The 21,533-nt window shown below is 42.9% G+C and overlaps 1 protein-coding gene across 5 annotated transcripts in view; it reads right to left on the bottom strand.

The window, feature by feature from the left end:
* The window catches only part of LOC111872942 (tetraspanin-11), a 72,185-nt gene that overhangs the window by 36,043 nt on the left and 14,609 nt on the right, over window positions 1-21,533 (bottom strand). The window contains exon 1 of one of the 5 annotated variants that reach the window (XM_023867246.2): window positions 13,180-13,357. The exons of 2 other annotated variants lie outside the window; for them this stretch is intronic. The gene's annotated coding sequence lies outside the window, so the exon portion shown is untranslated. Of the gene's footprint in view, window positions 1-13,004; window positions 13,127-13,179; window positions 13,358-21,533 lie in introns of those variants that run through there. 2 more of the 5 variants (XM_023867245.2, XM_023867250.2) reach the window with 2 other exon arrangements.

The following is a 21,533-nucleotide window of genomic DNA, read 5'->3' as shown; positions in this document are numbered from 1 at the left end:
GACTGCGATCGTGGGTTCGAAACCCACTCGAGGCATGGATGTCTGTCCGCTTTTCTCCTGTTTGTATTGCCCTGTGTAGGTAGCTACCTTGCCAAGGGCCAATCACCTGTTCAAGGAGTCATACCGAATGTCTCCAACACTCATAGTTCCGAATCAATTTGCATGGGAAATAGGCAAGAGGGCCTAATAGGAAAAGAAGATTATTGAGTCAAATACGGTGGGAACACGACAATGAAGGCCACGATTTGAAAAGGGTCGATCGTGCCCCACTGCAAAGCACAATTCAAGTATTATCCAGGAGTCTCTGAGAAAAACCACGCAAATAATAGGGATTGTTGGTAGAGGGGCTGATATGCGATCCGAACAGGAGTCCAAAACAAACGGCTACTGCAGTTCCCTTGTGAAACATCTTCTGCACAGAATGGATGCAGACAACGTCAAGGCACAGCTTAGTTTCTTGGGGTGGAGTGAGACTGAGTCCACTTGGTACGTCGGCCACTAGTTAGTTAGTTAGTTAGTTAGTTATTGGAGAGGGTGGGTTTTCCCATGCACTTAGACCTTATTGGTCCATTGAGCTTCCCTCTATGATTTCTACCAGTCTCTATATCCTACCGGTACTGGTGCTTACCATCAGTCCCGCCCAGCCAGCGAGACCGGCTCTACTAGCTGAGAGGTATCTATAATTCTTCCCCCATCTACCGGAGGTATTAGAGACTGTTGTTGGGCGGGAAACGTCCGCTAATTTGGCTCAGTGACCTCCTTTGGAGATATGAGGTTCTTTTACGTGCCGTAAAGCTACGACACGGCACCCACGGCTTAAAGTCCCTCCCGGAGGACTTGTTCCCTGAAATTTTCCGCCCTTAAAAATTCGACGACCTCCGCCGGGTATTTGAACCCGCGTACTACGAGTCATGAGGTGGACGTCGGCCACTAACTGGCCTACTGTACCAGCCCCGGATGATGATGAGTGTGGAGTAGTCGGTGAAATATGAATTGGCAGGAGAAACAGAAGTACTCGGAGAAAATCTGCCCCGGTGTCACTTTGTCCTCCACAAATCCTACAATACCTTAGCCTCTAACCCGGCACCCGCAGTGGGAAGCCGGCGACTAACAGACAGTCTGAGCTCACGGCAAGGCATAACTTGGCGTGACAGCTGTCAGAAGAATCCCTGCTCCTGTCGATAACCTAACCTCGACCGTACGAATCTGGCTCAAGTGGTAACGCTTCAGACTTGTGTTCGGGAAGTGTTGGGTTCGAATTGTGGCTGGAACACGGACTATCCTACCGAAGTTCTTCGTGGTTCCTCAATTCCTCCTGGCAAATTAAAGGAAAGTACAACAAAATTAGAACATGATCGCTTCCTTCCACGTCATTTCTAAGTTACTAAAATGTCATTAAATAAACCTCAGCCGTCCTGTCACTTCACTGATTGTGCTAGTCCGGTTCATTCGATCATGCAACAGCCGAGTATTGGCTCGATTCATTCACCAGCAAAATCCAGATGTTGTATATACCTTTCGCAACGCAAACAGAAACAGCCTCTAGCTATAACGTTCAAAGACAGCCACAATTGTTTCGTACTGCATCTCTTAAAGGTATGAATTTCAATCTCACCTTCTCTTTGAATTCGGACTATTTCTGGTATAACCACTGCACTTGTAATGGATGAAATGTCACAATCCAATTCCCGCGGACTGAGTTACGACAGCATAACCGTAATGTTCACTGTGGAGGAAATGCCAGTATCGAAATTGACATTATATTATATTTCGTTTCTAAGTTGCGGTCTAACATAACGACAGTCGAGAATAACAAAAGTGGCGAAGTCGGGTGTACACTCATTAGTAGACTACAATATCCCGTATCAATTTAATAATATTAAGAAATGCGCTGACAGGCATTCGTATTGTGGCGTGCCGCCTAAAAGCCAGAATATCTGAGCTGGCGTCTACTGCTAGACAACGGCTGTTAAAACACGTTCCCGATACAGCGCATACGGAGACATCCATTGCATAGGTTGCAACTCCTAAACAGACATTTCCTAAGCAACGTAAGCAGATGTTTCCTGTACAACAGAGGTGTGGTTTTCATGACTACGGAGGGACTAATTGTTCGACTGAGGCCGCGCCATAGCTCAAGCGGTTAGTCGCTGGCTTCCCACTGCGGCGGCCCGGGTTCGATCCTGGGGTAAGGTCAAGTGGGATTTGTAGTGGAAAAAGAGGCGCTGGGGCAAGTTTTCTCCGAGTACTTCGGTTTCCCCTGCCAATCTTCATTCCACCAACTGCTCCACAATTACCCTCACCTATCACCTGGGGCTGGTACAATAGGCCAGAAGTGGCCGCAGTACAAGGGACTTAGTCCCACCCCACTAGCAATAAAAAAAATGACTCGACTGGGTGTCCTCTAGTGGGTAGGCCAAGCGGTTATGAAGACAAAGAAGTGGGAGCAGAGATAAGAGAAGACCAGAGCGGGAGAAGACCAGATCACAGGTCAGATCAGAGATGACGGACTAGTCAGGTCGCATTGTCTTTTTTTTTTTTTTGGCACTACAGCCCCAGTGGGCCTAGGCCTACCTCCATGAACTTCTCCGTTCACTTCGGTTTTTCTAGATCTTACACATTCGGTAGGGCTCCTTGGGCGGGTGATCAGCTCGTCGCAAGGCCTCTACCTGTACACAAACACAGAAAAACGCACACACACAAACTAAACATCCATGCTCTGAGTGGGATTCGAACCCACGATCCCGGCAGTACGAAGACAGTACATGCCTTAGACCGCTCGGCTACCGTGACCGGCGGTCGCATCGTCTGGAAGGCGTTATTTCAAAGTGATTGTAGTTGCGAATTCAATAAAACAGCTTCACCTAATCCGCAACCCACAATTATTTGTCACGGAACACCGGACACGTGACAGTATTAAATGCGGCCACAGAGTCATTCAAGCTTCAAGACAAAACCAAAGTCTCTGACACTGTACTAACACACTGCGGCCCTGCTTACAAATTACGTGTATCAGCCGGCGTACGAACGACTGGCCTCCTAATCACGAAGTACCATGGACGACTGAAGTGAACAGGTATCAAATGTGGCAGATCCTTCACTTCTCTTCCGCTGAAAATATTCTGCTTCCATTTCCTTATTTAATGACGCGTTGTCTACATAGATTGAATAGCAGGTTGACTGCAATTGATGGAATGGGAATGTGGAAATAAGTGATCATAAGATACCTCATTCCGGACATCTGCATGGAAGGAATGCGGAAAATCAAGGAAAAGCAGTAGGGATATCGTGCCTTGAACCAAAATAATAACCGAAGCGTTAAGCCTGCAATTACAACAGAGAACCCGCGAGATAGGTAAGTCGGAACGGTGAAAACTGAAGATGTTTTCTTGTGGAATATCTCACTCACGTCTGCAAACAGATGTCGAATATCTTGGTACCTAACAGAGATGACGGTAAAAGAACACGTTCAAGAGAATTACGATCTCCATTAGAGCTCACATATTTTTATACAAGTTCTTTGGAATTTTTCTTTCATCGCTGGTCTTGATCGTTCCCTTTAGACACAAACAAGCCTGTTGTTACTAGACTAACCAAGCTGTACAAATAAGGTAAATCATTACATCTCCTCGTGCTATTGTCAAATACACATGGAAACATGTTTCAAATTAAAGTTGTAGAATATCTGTTATGCATGCATTTGCAGTTCATTTAATGAAACTCAAGAATGTAGATCGTACTATAATGAACAATAGACTGAAGACGATGTCGAAGGAAACTATCGTTGGCTACTTAAAGGTACTAGCCTGGCATTATCCTCGTGAAACTGAGGAAAATCACAAAAGATGTTGACATCCCGGCCGAAATGTAAATGTTATCAATTCTGTCAGTTTTATTGAATAAGCAGCATTTCCGGAAAAAATGTGAAGGTTGATTTGAACTGAAGTAAGGGTTATAATGGGCTCATATGGTTCTGTGTTGCATTCTACCAACAGCTTTAGCGCACATTCCAAGCACCATTGAGCATCTAAATTGGCGTGTGACCGACAGATGTGACTCATTAACGTCCTCGAAAAGCTGACGGATCTTCAGCTGGTCAAAATATTGTTCTACATGTTTAATAGAACCGGAAGCTTCATTGGCGTATTCACTAATGCACGTTACTGAAACTTGCTGGGTCCCCTGAATCCAATAGACAACTCATTTCCTACTTCTTAGAGATACGATTAATAATATCTTTGACTAGTCTTTCATGTAGTTTCTTCCTCAGATTTTCTGGCCAAAATCATGTATGTATTTCTCGTTTCTTCCATTTTTCCCCTCTCGCTCGCACTTTGGAGCATAGAGCTTATTTCTCAGCTCGTCGCAAGGCCTCTAACTAAACATAGGACAACACAAACACACAATAAACGCATACAGACACCATACATCCATGCCTTGTGTTGGATTCGAAACCACGATACCGGCTTCCGGGCGAGCTTAGACCGCTCGGCTACCGTGACCGGCCGTTTCTTCCATGCACGATACATATTGCATTGTCACAGAGTACAAATTATGACTCGACTTGAGGCCGCGTCATAGCTCAAGTGGTTAGTCGCTGGCTTCCCACCGCGGCGGCCCGGGTTCTGGTCAAATGGGATTCGTGGTGGACAAAGTGGCGCTGGGGCAGGTTTTCTCCGAGTACTTCGGTTTCCCCTGCCAATCCTCATTCCACTAACTGCTCCACAGTCACCCTCACCTATCATCTGTGGCTGGTACAATAGGCCAGAAGTGGCCGCAGTACAAGGGACTTAGTCCCACCCCACCAGCAATAAAAAATGACTCGACTTTCAAATGATGCGTTCATGTTATGCAAATAATTCATGGCAAGCTACAGAGCACACTAATTAAAGAGACAATACTAAAAATTCATATTTGTAAAATTAGGGCATACGGGGCGGGGTCGTTGTGGTTTTTGTGTTTATTCTATGCGCTTCCATGTTGACGAAATGGCATTGCAGCACGGAAGCCCTGCTACTGTTTCCCTTTACCACCTTCCACACTATGCCCGCATTACTGGCCACTTCGGCATAACGTGACACTGGTCTGTTCCTATGGGAGTTTTCCTCTCGTATTACTTTACTGCAGTCACAAACACGAAATAATACTGGTAAATGTACTTCGTGGAATACCAAACAACGAACTAACTACATGCAGCAACCTATGTCTTGAGAAGTTCATAGCTGCTCTCCAAGCAATTCCATGATTTGCTGGTGCCTAGACGTTTCACTGCTAGAGAACCAAGTCAGCTGAATCTTGTTCCTACAGTCAAGTTTTGTTTCTTTAGCCTCAGTAAACTTCTCCCAAACGCGTTCTTCGAGTGTCTGCCTGCAAAGAGTATACGCTTAACCTCGACCACATTAGTTGAGGATGAGTTGCTAGCTTCAAGCTCCGGTCACATTTATAGTCGAGGAAAGTGGCCCATCCTTCTGCCCACTGTTTAACTAACAAGTGCGTAAGTAAACAGAATGCTGATGGTTCTCCCTTACACAATGACTAATACAAGCGGGTGAGGCAAGTTATGTCTATATTTGCAAGTGGAAAATGTTCCCTCCGGCGATTCTGGAAACATGATTGGATTTCAGTGGCACGGGTTGAGCAGCGACAGATTCCTTCTAACGAGAAACCCGCCTGAAACTAACAGAAACCGAAATTTCATTATCCAAAAAAAAATGTAGGGTCATTACCGTATAGTAACTTTTTTACTTCTAAAGTAGGCTTATGCAATCTCTATGCTGTGTGTCTGTGAATGTCCTCTGTTAACTTTCGAATGCCTGAAGAAATGTTTATGAAACTTGGTATGTATATCACGCCATTTGGGCCTATCTCAATGGCGAACTTCATAAATCCATCCCAAAGTCAAAGTTAAGTTAGGACCGACGGTCAGTCAGCCAGTCTGTCTTGGTGTCAAGCACACATCTGGGGCTTAAGACCAGATTTTTAATTTTGTCGGACAGTTGCGGGTTTGATGTGGGGCGCCCTCTCTGACGAGAGGATGGGGCTCTCGCCATTCACCGGTCCGAGTCCCTGATCCCTCTACTCGTAACTTGCCTCATCCGCGTACCATCAAAGTGGCCGCGAAGAGATTAGTCGGAAGCTTTTAGATGTAGCAGCTAGCAAAGTAATACTATTCAACCGATAAGGGACTTCACTTATTTATTTCCGAAGTCTCCATCAGGTTCGCTACGCTTCTTCATTTGGAGCTGGGGGTCATTCATGTTAGTAGTCAGTGGTTAATTTTGTTTAGCTTTTTTTAGTCATGCCGAAAGTGAAAGAACAGAAAGGGCCGCGCCACAGCTCAAGCGGTTAGTCGCTGGCTTCCCACCGCGGCGGCCCGGGTCTGGTCAAGTCGGATCTGTGGTGGACAAATGGCGATGGGGTAGGTTTTCTCCGAGCACTTCGGTTTCCCCTGCCAATCTTCATTCCACCAAATTCTCCATCGTCATAATCACCTGGGGCAGGTGCAACAAGCCAATCAGTGGCCGCCGTGCCGAGTGGACCCAAATGGACAACACCCCCTACTATGCAAAAAAAAAGGTCAGAAAACTAAATTACAGCTGTATCAGCGGGAGTTCAAAGGAGAAATAACTACGGATAACAAAATTCTTTATTGTCGAACGTGTGTAAAAACGCTTTCAAGTGCTTATCCATTTGAACACTGATATACACAAAGAGAATATTAGAATTAAACCCACGTAAAGTGCTCCTGTTCAAAATTTGCTTAGTGAATTTTCTAATAATAGTTTTTCTTGAGGCACTATGCTACTAGCCGGAAGGTCGCGGGTTCAATTCCCGATGAGGTCACTGGATTTTTTTTCAATTGACCTAATCCTTCCGGCCGCACTATGTCCCTAGGGTCGACTCAGCCTCTAACAGAAATGAATACCAGGAATTAATTAAATAATTTTCCTGGAGAGTAAAGCGCGGCCGGCGCCTAAGGCTGACAACCTTACCGCCATCCTTGAGCCGATTGTCAAGAGAAAATGTGGGACCCTCAACGTCTCACAACCCTGTGGGCCTTCACGGCCTGTTACAGGGATAACTTTACTTTTACTTACTTTTTTTACTTTTTCCCCTTTCGCTTGTGGGAAGCCTTTTTAGCGGCAGATATTCCGCTGTGGAAACTAACCAGTCCTATTCTGAGAAACTTCATAGAGAAGTATACACAGTGCAAAGTGCCGGATGAATCTACTGTGCGCAAAAATTACGTGAAACAGTGTTACAATCTTACAACTGAAAACATTAGAGATAAGATTCAAGATAATTTTGTGTGGGTATCAGTCGACGAAACACAAGACTGTGCGGTACGGTTTATTGCAAATATTATAGTTGGATTCCTTAATACGTGTAAGAATGACCAATCTACCCCGTATCTTCTTGAGGTTGGGCAATTTAAAACCACAAATGGATCCGCACTTTCCGAATTTTTTTATCAATTCCATTAATTTACTATGGCCGAATGGCACCCAGTATGAGGGCGTATTGCTCGTCAAGACTTATGCCGCAAGTTATATTATCAAAGCAGGTACTGCTCTTAAAGTTATTTCCAAAAAATGACACATTTGACTTGCCTTGCCCGTGGGTTTCACCGTGCTGCAGAAACAATTCGTGCACATTTTCCGCTTGTTGACAAGTTTGTGTCTTTTGTGAAGAAGGTATCTGTTACAGCACCATACAAAAACGACGCCTTTAAACAGTAGCACTGAATGTTCCACTTCCGCCAAAACCAATTTTAACGCGCTGGGAAACGTGGCTGTGTGCAGCGAGTTATTATACCGAACATTTCGAAACAGTTAGGAGTGTGGTGAATACATTTGATCCCAAAAGTGCATCATCGGTTCAAACTGTCCAAGATGTACTAAAAACGCAGAATTAGAAACTAATCTTTCTTATATATCTGCTCACGTCTCTCATCTTCAATCTGTCATTTCTTCACTTGAGGCAAGCAACAGCAATACTACTTTGTATCAGTTGTTAAGTGTATTTAAAATCAGTGTTTCCAAATTGAGGTCGGTTCCTGGAAGAGATGGTGAAGTAGTAAAGGAAAAAGTACACAGCATTCTTTCAAAAACTCAGGATACGAACAAATTTGTGAAACTGAAGAAATTTTATCCGGTAAAAGTACTGAACTGCCAAGTAAAAGATTACTAACGGTGGAGCAAATTGCGGCTTTTTACATGCGCCCGTTTAGTTCCTGTGAGGTGGAAAGAAGTTTTTTCCGCTATAAGGAGACAACAGGAGGCGACTAACTATGGAAAGTCTAAAATATTTCGTAATTGTGAACTGCAACAGAAGACAAGTTGAAAGCTTGGAGAGCTAAATGTGAGTACCATTGGTTATCTTAACTTGTAATGAAAAAATTTTGGCTTTTTCATGATTTGTATCTAAGTATAGTTTTTCATTGCAAGTGAATCATTCAGTGATTACATAAAATTAATTTAAGTGTTGATTTGTTGGTCATGAAATAATGTAAAATCAATTTTAATGTTTCGTACGAACTTTTTACGTAAATATTTTGGAAGTTTTCATGCATAAATGCATACATATTTGAGGGATAATTATGGCATAAAAATCCGGTCCCTACTCATATCCATATTTTACTGTCTCAGATTCGAGACTCCCCCAACCTGGAGGGAAAGGCCCCCGTATTTATATCCCCCAGGAACATGGTGGCCCAGTTATACCCCAATGCACTGTGTTCCCTTCTCGTCGCCTCTTAGGACTCGCAGGGCTATCCCTCCACGCGGGGTCTAACTCACTGAATCCATGCCAGCAGTGTCTATATGTATACGTATAAGCCCTATCGTCCCTAGGAAACGGCTCGATAAAAACGTTACCGCGGCGACGAATACACAAATAACAGAAGAATTGTATGCCGCGTCTTTTTCTAGGAGGTCCGTGTCGTATCACGGAAAGTAGGCGGCTAGTTCTTACCACAACTTCTTGCAGTACTTAACTGTAAACAATTGACTTCCCTTCGTGGCAGCGTCCACTGTCGTGTATTAACAGACCATCACTGGGCCCCTATCCCGGTACAACTGAATATAGCCCACAAACGAATTTAAACTGTCCTTAATTTATTCGTAGATGTTAAGGATGAGGGCACACCAAGGAAACTGGAAACCGCAACCGAGAATTGTTATCAGCCTGGGTTGCCGGAAACGCAGTTTCCTCAATTTGCGCTGCTCCATTCAGTAAGGTGTGTTCAACTCGGGCTGATAACAATTCTAGCTGTCTTTACGTTGATTATGAGCCAGGTTAGCGTAGTCCAGGCATGTCAAACTCAACTTGTACCGAGGGCCACCTCAGCCCTATAAATAATAGTCCAGGGCCGCACTTCAAAATAGAAATATACATTAGATTTTAAATTTAATTCTATTTATTATTTAGGAATAATTTCAAAATAATTACCTAAAGTCACATATCTTACAGTTTTAAAAAGCAAGAGAATGCCATTTTTTAAAAGTATCAAACAACTTTTCAATATGTAAAAAGAGAGATTACACAAGAAATTATGTTAGGAATAGCAAAACACTTAATTTCCCGCAGCCTGCTAATTTATGCCTGCGTGAGACTTCCTGTCTTCTGGTCTGTTGGAAAATTATCTTTAGAAAAAAATATTTCTACTAAAATTTTAATATTGATTTTAATATCAATTAGCTCTAAAAGTTGAGGGGGGCCGCACTTTGTGGCTATGGAAGCCGCATGTTTGACACGGCTGGCGTAGTCGATATACGTACTGGCTACGGGCTGGACGACCGAAGGGTCGGAGTTCGAGTCCCGGTAGGGTCAAGGATTTTCTCTTCTCCACGTCATCCAGACCGGGTCTGGGGCTCCACCACCGGGGGTGGGTCTCTTTCGCGGGCGGTAAATCGGCCGGGGCGTGAAGCTGACCACTCATGTCCAATTAGTGCAGAGGTCAAGAAAATGTGGACCTATACATCCACTCCCCCAGACGCCTTCATGGCTTAGTTCTTAATTAGTTAAGCACAGGGACAACTTTACCTTTTACGCCATAATTTCGCCTTTATTCTATAGGCCTGAGGGGGGGATTATGATTATTATTATGATTATTCTTATTAACGGCCAAGCAATGCCTCTGGTCCCTGAGCCGCCATACCGATAGGCGTTTGCTTTTCGACAATGGTCAGAAGTGCCGAAAGGAAGGAAGACCTTTACAGTCGTACCACTCGGAACAGAGCATCTCACTGACAGCGTAGCGGTCTGTCCAACAAATACCACGTACTCTTTTCCGGGCAGTGCCGAGGTTAAGAATACCTGGAGCTTCACCTCCAACCCATGTATGGTATGACGTTTAATTATTCACAGTAATCGTTATCCCTTTCAATTCTATACCAACCTCCTCGCTTGGCGTACGCCTATAACTGATTATTGTTGAAGAATATTTTTAAATTATGAACACCCATTAACATACCGATTTCCGACAGAGCAAGATTTTTGTCTTCTGCAAGGCGTCCAGACCGGCTCTGGGTTTCATAGGTGTAATAGGCGATTTCCCAGTGGTAAAGCAGCCGGATTGTGAAACTGACCACTCAAATTTAGTGCCGCGGTCAAGAATTGTGAAGCTATACCTCCCCTCTCCCATATATCTACACGGCATACAGCTTTAAGAATTAAGCACAGGTACATCTTTACCACTCTTTCACTTTTACTGTCACTGTGTTTTACGCAGTTTTTTGCCTGGTGTCTTACCGTAGCAATTACCACTTCTCCGCGCTCTTTACAATACAAGAACCAACGCCTTGTGTAGAGGTTATGTTCGTCTGTGACACAGTATCAGAGCCCGAACTGCTGTATACATTTCTTTAAAATTCGATACCGGAAACTTTCACTATAAGTTGGTGGACAATTCCAANACCACATATACTCGGTGCCAAATCCCAGAAGACTGCTTTCTTCAATTCCAATGTTGGCTAAAATCTAACAGAAGAAACATATGCTGTAACGGGCAGAGCCACGTGCGTTTCTCTGTGCCTCTCATACCTAACATCCTTCATCCGTACGAGCAATTTGTGTAAAAGAAAAATCTATACAGAAAAAAATGAAACTGTTACGGCCAATATGCTTCCTCTGTGATATGGATTTCGAAAAACTTGTTTTCTATCTCATAAGCCGCGACCTGCTGGGCTGATGTTGATCAACTTTGATACCGGAAGTCCTTGCTTGTTCACCCTTCCTTCCAAACTTTACTACATTTACAAAGGAAAGCCAAAAGCTAACATTCATGAACTGAAAATCTAAAGAAAATGGCGGAGCGAAAACGTGGGATATTTTATGCTTTGGGTACATTTTGTAATTTCTTGATTTTCCGCTAATAAAAATGGATCTGTTCTTTACTTATGTACACCACACATTAAACTTAAGGACATGTTCCAAATATTCATAGAGTGCACCAGAACCCTCTTCCCGTTGACTACTTGCTTCTGAAGCCTCGACATATGGAACGTACACACTACACAACCCCACATTTCGATCATGCAGTGAATCGGCCACTGAATGCTCACTTAAAGTAAAGTAAAGTAAAGTAAAGTAAAGTAAAGTAAAGGTAGACCGCGTCATAGCTCAAGCGGTTAGTCGCTGGCTTCCCACCGCGGCGGCCCAGGTTCGATCCCGGGTCAGGTAAAGTGGGATTTGTGGTGGACAAAGTGGCGCTGGGGCAGGTTTTCTCAGAGTACTTCGGTTTCCCCTGCCAATCTTCATTCCACCAATTGCTCCACAATCACACTCACCTACCATCTGGGGCTGATACAATAGGCCAGAAGTGGCCACAGTACATGGGACATAGTACCACCCCACTAGCAATAAAAAAAATGTATCCTCGTAACAGGCCGTGGAGGCCTATAGGATTGTGAAATGTTGAGATTCCCACATTTTCTAGACAATCGGCTAATAGATGGAGGCAAGGTTGTCAGCCTTACGCGCCGGCCGCCCTTTACCCCCAAGAATATTTCAAGAATATTCCTTGTACTCATTTCTGTTAGAGGCTGAGTCGACCCCAGGGCCATAGTGCGGCTGGAAGGATTAGGTCAATTGAGAAAAATCCTATGACCTCATCGGACTTGAACCCGTGACCTTCCGGCTTGTAGCATAATGCCTCAACCAACTATGCTACCGCGTGTCCCACTGAATGCTTACTTTCTATGCAAAATTTGCGAGGAGGCCCAATGTCTTGGCCTTCACGACAGCCCGATCCCTGTCCCGTTAGAACTATTTCTATCTCTGGAGTACGGAGGTGATGGGAAAGTTAAACTGCACCTCTTAAAAGCTGGGTCGCTGCCGACAGTTTATAAGAAGACTACTGAAAGCTGTTGGTACGTATACTTACCCAAGTTACGTGTTGCCCACATGGCAGTAACTGGGTTAGAGGTGAATGCATCCTGAGTTACAACCGGAGCTCATATCGAAATAATACAACACTATATCGGAATACACTTATTGTTTACCTTTATCTCACTGCATCGAATATTTAGTAAAAATTACAATACCAACATTTAGAATGGCAAGTTAAACTATTTTTTGTTGTTGCTGATAACATTATCGTTGTCTGTAATCAGCTGCCTCAGGTAAAACAATATTCTTAAATTGGGAAGAAAATAAACCAACCTGCCCAAACTGTACTTCGTATCTCCGAAAAATAGAATCGGCGGGCATTCGCAGTGACACTTCTGGCAGTCACTGACAAAGCTACAGTGTAAATGCCTCAAATCTACTATCTGCAACGTTAAGTCTATGTTTCGTTCAGTCATCAACATAAACACTCTTTCAATATACTACGTTACTTAGAATTTTCATATTTCCAATTTCTGCAATTTTAAATTCGTTTATAAAAATTTTAATGCGGAAGTACAGAAGCGTTAAAACTAATTTCTCTATCATGTCCATGGACGGTTTTGTTCTCCCCAATCATATACGGCAGCATTCTTGACAGATGAGAATTTCCTTACCTTCCAACCACATATATATATAATCCTGATACCTGTATACAATCTCATCGCAAACTGGGGCACCATGTACAACCCAGACTCGTCAGAAGACGCTAAAGATACACACAGAACACAAGAATAGATCTACAACTACCGTAATCCTTGCTTTCGTTAGTTATGCAATGACGCCACTCACACTAGGCACGCTGAAATACTTGCAACTCTTCTCATTCACTTTCCCTTTCACAAGGCTGCTTCATCCGCAACTGTTCCCAGACCTCGGCGAGTTCCACAACTAACTATCAACAGCAACAGGTACAACGCAAGACAACCTTTCCCTCTCCATGAAGCAAGCTTCCAGTCCTTCCAGCGCACTACATCCTCTACCTGACGTCACGCGTGGGGTCGTGCTGTAGTAAGACATGTCCTTCCTTTGACAACGGCCATTACGTCATCAGTATGAAATTCCACAAATCAGAGTCATAGAACAAAGGGGAAGCAGGAAAATGTTATTTTCTTTTTACTCTCATTTCGAACATGAAAACGCTACACAACTAAAACGGTGATTACGTCATTGTTAAAACATCCATAGTGTGTGTGCGTGTAGTACAATAGACGATGCTTGTAAATCGGTCATTTTATGCCAGGACACTTAAAACTGATAATAACGTCGAGTTGAAATTTAATGAAGATATTTCACCTGTCTTTCTCATCTGGAGGGCCATTAAACATCGAATGGTTGGATGACTGTAAATGATGAACTGGAAAAGATTTTGTACGCCTCTTTGAAGACGCTTCCATCAGTTGTTTGTAGGATCTGAGGAAAACCGCCGACCGTCTGCTCGAGATCCAACCGGGGACCTCCAGAATAAGAAACAAGATTACCTGACTACTCAACAGCGACGCCTCCGAAGTTTCATTCTCAGAGACAACCAGACCTACGTCGTACCGAGCAGGTTACAGTAGCGCTAATGCTACTTGTTTCGAATTTCAGCCGTGTTTCCGACTATTCTGACTGGGGATTGTCGTGGTTGCCTTCAGTCTCTCCATGCGACAGTACCTCCAAATAACCCATGGTGAGCTTCTTCAATATCCTTACCAATTTACCATTCTTTAATCTTCCTATCTTATACAGCTCGCTTCTGCAACCGAAACAAGCCTTAAATCGATCGCTCTTGTACACAGTGGCGGCACCAGGGCTCAAGTCGTACACTTCCTGTTGCATTTCTTGGCCAGTTTAACGGCACTGTTTCAACTGCAGGGCTTATATAACGCAGATATTATAAGTCAATATACCAACACTTTTCTTTCACGGACTAATGAAAAAACGAAACCCTCAAACAAGAGAACCAATGTTCCGAACAAGCTTTGAACCTAAGACTTCGCGAATATAAAATACGAAAGTTAACTCCTACACAGGCCAATTCCATTACTAGCTCACTAAGCAGTTGTGTTACACTGCCCTTCTTCAGAGGTTCAGTTAGTAGCCACTCAAAAGACACTTGTCATGTTCCATTTTGATCAAGAAAGCTGGCTTTGGTTCTTAAACTGATCCAGTTTAATCCAATGTATATAGGGTCCGTTTTCATATTAGCCTACCATCAACTTGTAAGTCTTCTACAGTGTCTCTTTCCGTAAAGCGCTTAAAAGAATTAAGTGCATTTTTCCCCCCTATTCATGTTATGCATCTCGCCCACCTCTGCCTTCCTGAGTCAACGGAAGTAACATTCTAGGCGGAGAATAGGGATTTTAAAGAAATTTGCCAGTAAATGGTTACGACAGATGAATCAAACTACGGAAGTTAAAACTAATTTCTTATTCACTTCTTGGCGCCACTGTCCGGCTCTTGAATGTATGCACAGATTAGATTTACTCCTGTTGGTTATTATCCGTCTCGCATGCAACTTGCCTTTTGAAACCTTTAAAACAGCTACACACTACGCAATGTGAGGAACTACCCATCACCGCAAAACACGTTGCTGCATGGACGGCGGCATACACTAAAAATTGAACTTCCGGACCGAAGGACAACAGTTTCATTAGCAACTTTAGAGTCACGTGAAGATGACCAATGTTGGTCGAAACATGCAGTGTGAATACACCAATGATGCGGAAGAGATTTTAACTTTTAAAACTTTTAACTCCGTGCCCTGCAGTCCGCAAGCGAACTATACCGACCGAGAAACCGCCGCTTATCGGCGAAGTTAGTGCCAACTTTTGGGCAAGAAGGTGTCACGTGGTCAGCGCAAGGGATCCCCGCGGTCGTTAATCTCGTTTTTCTAGACCGGAGCCGCTATTCCCTTGAAATAGCTCCTCAATTATCCTCACGAGGCTGAGTGGACCCCGTTCCACACCCACTACTTCTCAGAAAATCTGGTAGCGCTGGGAATCGAACCCGGGACCTCTGGATCTGTAGCCAGGAACCCTGACCACTAGACCACAGTTGCATGTGAGACGGCTAATAACGAACAGAAATAGGATGTTATGCACAGATTATAAATTATGTTGTGTAGAATTTGAGGAAGAAACTAGTGAAATGCTACATTTGGAGCATTGCTTTGTATGGGGCTGAAACTTGGACACTTAGGGCAGTAGATCAGAAACACCTGGAAAGCTTCGAAATGTGGTGTTGGAGAAGGATGGAGAAGATCAGTTGGACCGATTATGTGAGAAATGAAGAAGTGTTAATTAGAGTCAGTGAGCAGAGGAATATCCTACACGAAATAAGAAAACGGAAGGCTAATTGGATTGGGCATATCTTACGCGGTAACTGCCTTCTAAAAGAAGTTATTGAAGGAAAGATAGAGGGGCGGATAAAAGTGACAAGAAGACGTAAGAAGATGCTGGATGACCTTGGGGACAGAAGAGGATACTGTCATTTGAAGGAGAAAGCTCTAGATCGCATTAAGTGGAGGAATTGTTTTGGAAGAGACTGTGGACCTGTCGTCTGACAGATTACTGATGATGATGAGATCCAAGCCTGAATATGCGTACGAGGTGTGGAATTCAATTACATCGACTGATGCCAACAAACTGCAACGCATCCGGAAGAGATTTGCGGCCCTCTCTTTTAATCATTTTTTTCCTTAAGTTCATTGCAGCATTTTCTTGCTTTGGAGGAGTTCAAATTGCACCCTTTGCATATGATGATGCACTGTTTCTTATTCAAGTTTACCTTGGTTCTAAATTTTGTCCTTCTGTTTTGGAAATTTGTTCCTGCTCGGAACATCGGAGACTTTGCTTTGTTCATTGTCTGCTCCTCGTGTAAAAGTCGTCGTCCCTCTGTTAGATGTGTATCAGCTGCTAATGTTGTTTCCAGGGACGTTGACGTATTTAGAGCCAAAAACGTTCTCCTTAATCGTATTTTATAACGGTCCTTTCCTCATGTTGAAACACTAATTATAAGCAATAAATATACGTATATATGCATGTATGTATAAGTATGTATAAAACCATTTCTCCCCCGCATAACGGCATAACCATTGTAAATGTATTATATTAACTTTCCTCGCCTCTTAATGATAATTTAAATTTTTAATGCNTCACCCGCCCAAGGAGTCATACCGAATGTGTAAGATCTAGAAAAACTGAAGTGAACGGAGAAGTTCATGGAGGTAGGCCTAGGCCCACTGGGGCTGTAGGGCCAAGGAAAAAAAAGGTACTAGTAGTAGCAGTAACATTAGTAGCATATAAACTGCCTTGTTTTTTACTTTGTTTGTGTTGTTATTTCTTATTCGTGCCAACTTTGTAATTGGCCTCTGAGCTGTTTTAAGTTTGCACGTAAATAAAGAAGAGTTTAACTGGTTTATTATTAGTATTAATATTGTAACGTGTTTCACAATATATTATAGATCGAAGCCAGTAACCATGACCTCCGAATGCGGAATAATTACTCTGCAGTAGCCCCCCCCCCAAACCCCCGGACCCGTTCATCTTACACATCCACAACGCCTTGCCATCTATGACATGCTACTCCACAGCGCACACTTATGAGTCATGGGAGAAGCATTGAAACGACTCGCAAGATTCTCTGACGTGTCTGCTCCTCAGATTGTGACTACAGAGACATTATTACTACGCCCGCCAACTATTCCATTCCTGTTCTTGGTATTCATGAAGTATTCGTTCGCAACAGACAGCGAACACTCTGGGTACTGACAGTGTCAGGAAATGAAAGATTCCGAAATTGAGTGGGTTTATTCATGAAGTCATAGCGTCTTCGAATCATTTTCATCAATAATATATGTGTACTTGAACTGTGTGCGCCTTGTTTATTGAATGTACTTTGTTTTGTATTGTTCCTCATCGGTGTAAGATCTACTGCCACCGGGTTAACACACAATTGCAGTAAAATAATAATAATATTAATAATAACATCCAGCAACTTGAAAATTAAAATAGCTCCAGAGGGTTGAAATGGGACAAGAACATGCTTAAGCCCACTCCACAGACATTGAGAATGAAGTATAGGCAATTCTTCGCGTTGTACCGGTCATTAACCCTTGAAAGTCAAGGTACAGCCCTAACAATCTATAACTTTTTATAGGAACTACAAATTACATTCCTGACTGCGCATGCACTGCCGTGTTTAATGACAATTTCCAAGTCTTAGGCACTTTAGAGCAACACTGATATATATTACAGATTGTCAGCACAGTTGAGTTACTTTCCAAGAACAATGCTAACTGTATTATTTGACATGAAACTTCCCTTCGGAAAATATAATGCTAAAACCGGATAAATAAAAGTAAAGGTATCCCTGTAACAGGCCGTGGAGCTCCATAGGGTTGTGAGATGTTGAGGTTCCCACATTTTTCTACACAATCGGCTCATAGATGGCGGCAAGGTTGTCAGCCCTACGCGCCGGCCGCCCTTTACCCCCAAAAATATTCCTGGTACTCATTTCTGTTAGAGGCTGAGTCGACCCCAGGGCCATAGTGCGGCTGGAAGGATTACGTAAATTGAAAAAAATCCAATGAGCTCATCGGGATTCGATCCCGCGACCGTCCGGCTTGTAGCATAGTGCCTCAACCAACTACGCTACCACGATAATCCTTCTTCAAATACAGACTACTGGTTCACCAATATTCTCGCTTCAAAAACATGACGAAGCTAAAGTGTGCCATAGTTAGCGAGATTTGGCATCGTCTTGTTCTAACCACGTGGTATAGCCTGCATTAAAATGCAGTATCCCTTCAACAAATGGTCAAATTGATCCACTAGAAGCAGACAGCGAAAACCAGAACCGCCTGTACCATCTCACACCACAATGTAGTTGTTTTGGGGTGCAGTGGGTTAGCCTTGGATCATCTTACGCCCAAAGGCGAGCATTATATTAACAGAACCATCGATTTCAGGCTGAGTTTCAACTGAGAACATCATCCCAACTCACCTAAGCAACGCTGTGTACTCATTCGCAAAACAGTAACGTCGCGTTACTTCATCTCATAACGAGGCTGATTTTAACTGAATAAAGATAAATCATCGTCAAAAAAAACGTTTTTACGGCGTTGTTTGAGACCCGTATCTGTTGTGATAAATATAAAATGCTTTTGCTTGGACTTCTTCGCATTATCTCCATTGTACTCCTAACTTCTTCCGTATGACTAGACATGCAATATTTACGTCCTTTTAACTTTCTTCAAACACTCTACCAAACCGGCAAATAGTGTCTTTGAATAAGCTAACGTGTGCGGACAAATGCCATCGACACTTTCTCTACATAGGATTACAATAGCCGCCCAAAGAAGAAACTCCGCTGACAATAAACACTTCCTGATCCTTCGTGTGTGGCGTCCTCTTGACACTGAGTACAGGGCTATCAACAGTTCATCGAAAACTTCCCTGTATAATTAGCAAAGTATGTAAGAGACTCATGCAACTCTTTGAAGATGGTGTGAATGGAAAGCGGACGGAACGAGCTCGTAATGATACCTGAAGGCGAGATTTTCTATCCCCTCATATAGCACCTCGTTATTGTTATTATAACACATATACTTAGCTCTCAATCGGTTCGGCCATCGATCCCAACCTTTGCCACTCATATCGAACACACAAAATGATAGAAAAAAGCTAAGCCTATTGGTGATTAATCGCCTGAAGACAGGAGACCAGACCGATCACGAAACGTTGTGTATATTGTACCTCAGACAACAGGCAATTTGCAGCGTAAATGTGGCGTAATGGATCAGTTATTGTCATGCACTTGTTGAAAATCAAGTATACCTATGTGATGTAGCCGGCAGCAATACATTCAGAGCAAAAGTTTTCTGAAACTCTCGACCAGCCTACTTTGCATAATCATCCCATTATATCCTCTAGCTCTACAGAGACTGTGATCAATGTGTCATCATTAAATAACCTAAAACAAATTAAATAATTTAACAGCTTACATAATGTAACCAAGGCCATGACCTAAGGACTAAAGATTTGATCATGAAAATTGGTTAAGGAATGTCCCATTTTTACGCAACCCAAAAATTCACTGCTATGTTCACTCAAGTCCGCCATGAAACCCTGTCCCAGGACCCTATCACTTTAATATTTACTGTAATTTTTTCCTTACATCTATGCTTTGGCCTCTCAAATATTGTGCACCACTGAAATATTCCAATCAAAATTTTGTATGCACTTCACATATTTCTCTATGCCCTGACTGTCATCCTCTTTGATGTAAACAACCTAATAATATTTAGCGATGAGTATAAATAATGTCAAGCCGGTCACGGTGGCTGAGCGGTCTAAGGCCTGTACTGTATTCGCTCGCTTGGAAACCGGGATCGTGGGTTCGAATCCCACTCAGGGCATGGATGTTTAGTTTGTGTGTGTGTGCGTTTTCTGTGTTTGTGTACAGGTAGAGGCCTTGCGACGAGCTGATCACCCGCCCAAGGAGTCCTACCGAATGTGTAAGATCTAGAAAAACCGAAGTGAACGGAGAAGTTCATGGAGGTAGGTCTAGGCCCGCTGGAGCTGTAGTGCCAACGAAATAAAAATAAACAAATGATGGATTTTCTTAACATGTATCGTTTCAGTCCTCTTGCTTAGTTACTCTGTTGTTCTTCGTTCAAATTAGTGACTTGAACAAAATGTTTACAATCAGGGAACCAAAATCACACTTCAATATTCTATATAATTCCAAGTGAGTATTGTCTTCTCACTCCTGTTTGCTTACGCCGTCAGCCATGACACATGAGGCGGTCTGTTTCTGTTCCACTGCACGAAATTGCTGCATTTGTGTACTGCATAAATATTTGCAGCGGAGGTGAAACACTAGTGTGAGAGGTGGTTGCTAGGATAAGTATTGACAACAAACTTGGCCACACGTGCGAGCATACCTGTTGAATCAACAGTGGGGGGGGGGTGAGATTTGGACGTCTTCGTTTTGTTGTTACTGCTGTCTCTGTTACTGTTACGTGTATTTATTGTTTACTCATTATTAGTAGTAACAATTGTACATATTATTTTATATTATTATACCTACTATTATTATAAATGTCATCATCATCACCGTAAACATAGTTTATGGAAGGAGCATACAAAAATTTGAGTTACATTTTGCAATGTTTGAAAATTTAAGTAGCGTCATTTCATGCCCGAGTGATCTCTAAATGTCTTGAAGCATCATTTAAAAAATGAAAAAGAAAGTTAAATATAATAATTAGAGTTAAATTTAGGCCGGATAAGTCACACATAAGAGGCTATTGCCGGAGTTCAGAGCGTAATAACCATGTGAATATAGGATTTGAGATTTTCACGGCGGTGACTATGAAGAATGCCGTCTTCTGGGATGTGGTGCCGTGTATATCTTGTGTGAACTGACGTTTCAGAGGAACGTATCGCCTCCATCTTCAGGGTAGAAAAATTTTCGAGTGGGGAGCTCAAGGAAAACTACGAAACATCTCAGTCAGGACAACCGATGTCCCGGTCCACATTCGAACAAATCACTTGTCGATAACAAGGCAGAAGCGCTGCGCTTGAGCCAACGTCCAGCTACACCTACATACACCCATGTCTCTTCAAGTCGTGGTGTTTATTTAAGCACAGGGACAAATTAGTCTTTACCTTACTGATAATTAGATTTGTAGGCTGCTGACGGTATTGTAGAGTGTGGAACGAATTAGATCCCACTTCTCGGGCAGGGAAAACAAAAAAGACATTGGTGTGTTACTGGCCAGCGAATCAGAACAGGCGGAAAACCATCGCTCTAGGGAGAAATAACATCGGCCCAACAAATCAGTTTCATTAATTCGATTTTGTACAGGTTAAAGAAATCGACATTGAACACATAAAACATGATCTGTGTATCGTTTCCTTTTACAACAAAACTGCTTACTTATATAATGGCAATAGGTGACTGGAAACTGTCTTGCATCCCTGACAACTTTTTGAAAGAGGGGTGAGAAATATTATAACAAATAGAGGGGTTGCTGAACAGACTAAAACACGATAAATTTGTCCCTGTGCTTAGCTAATTAAACCTTATGCCATGAAGTCATACAGGGGAGCTGATGTATAGATCCACGGTTTCTTGATCTCGGCACTAGCTAGAAG

The sequence above is a fragment of the Cryptotermes secundus genome, unplaced genomic scaffold (genome assembly GCF_002891405.2).
Source record: "Cryptotermes secundus unplaced genomic scaffold, Csec_1.0 scaffold407, whole genome shotgun sequence".
In the NCBI taxonomy this organism is placed as follows: Eukaryota; Metazoa; Arthropoda; class Insecta; order Blattodea; family Kalotermitidae; genus Cryptotermes; species Cryptotermes secundus.
This window is presented reverse-complemented; position numbering and strand designations above follow the sequence as displayed.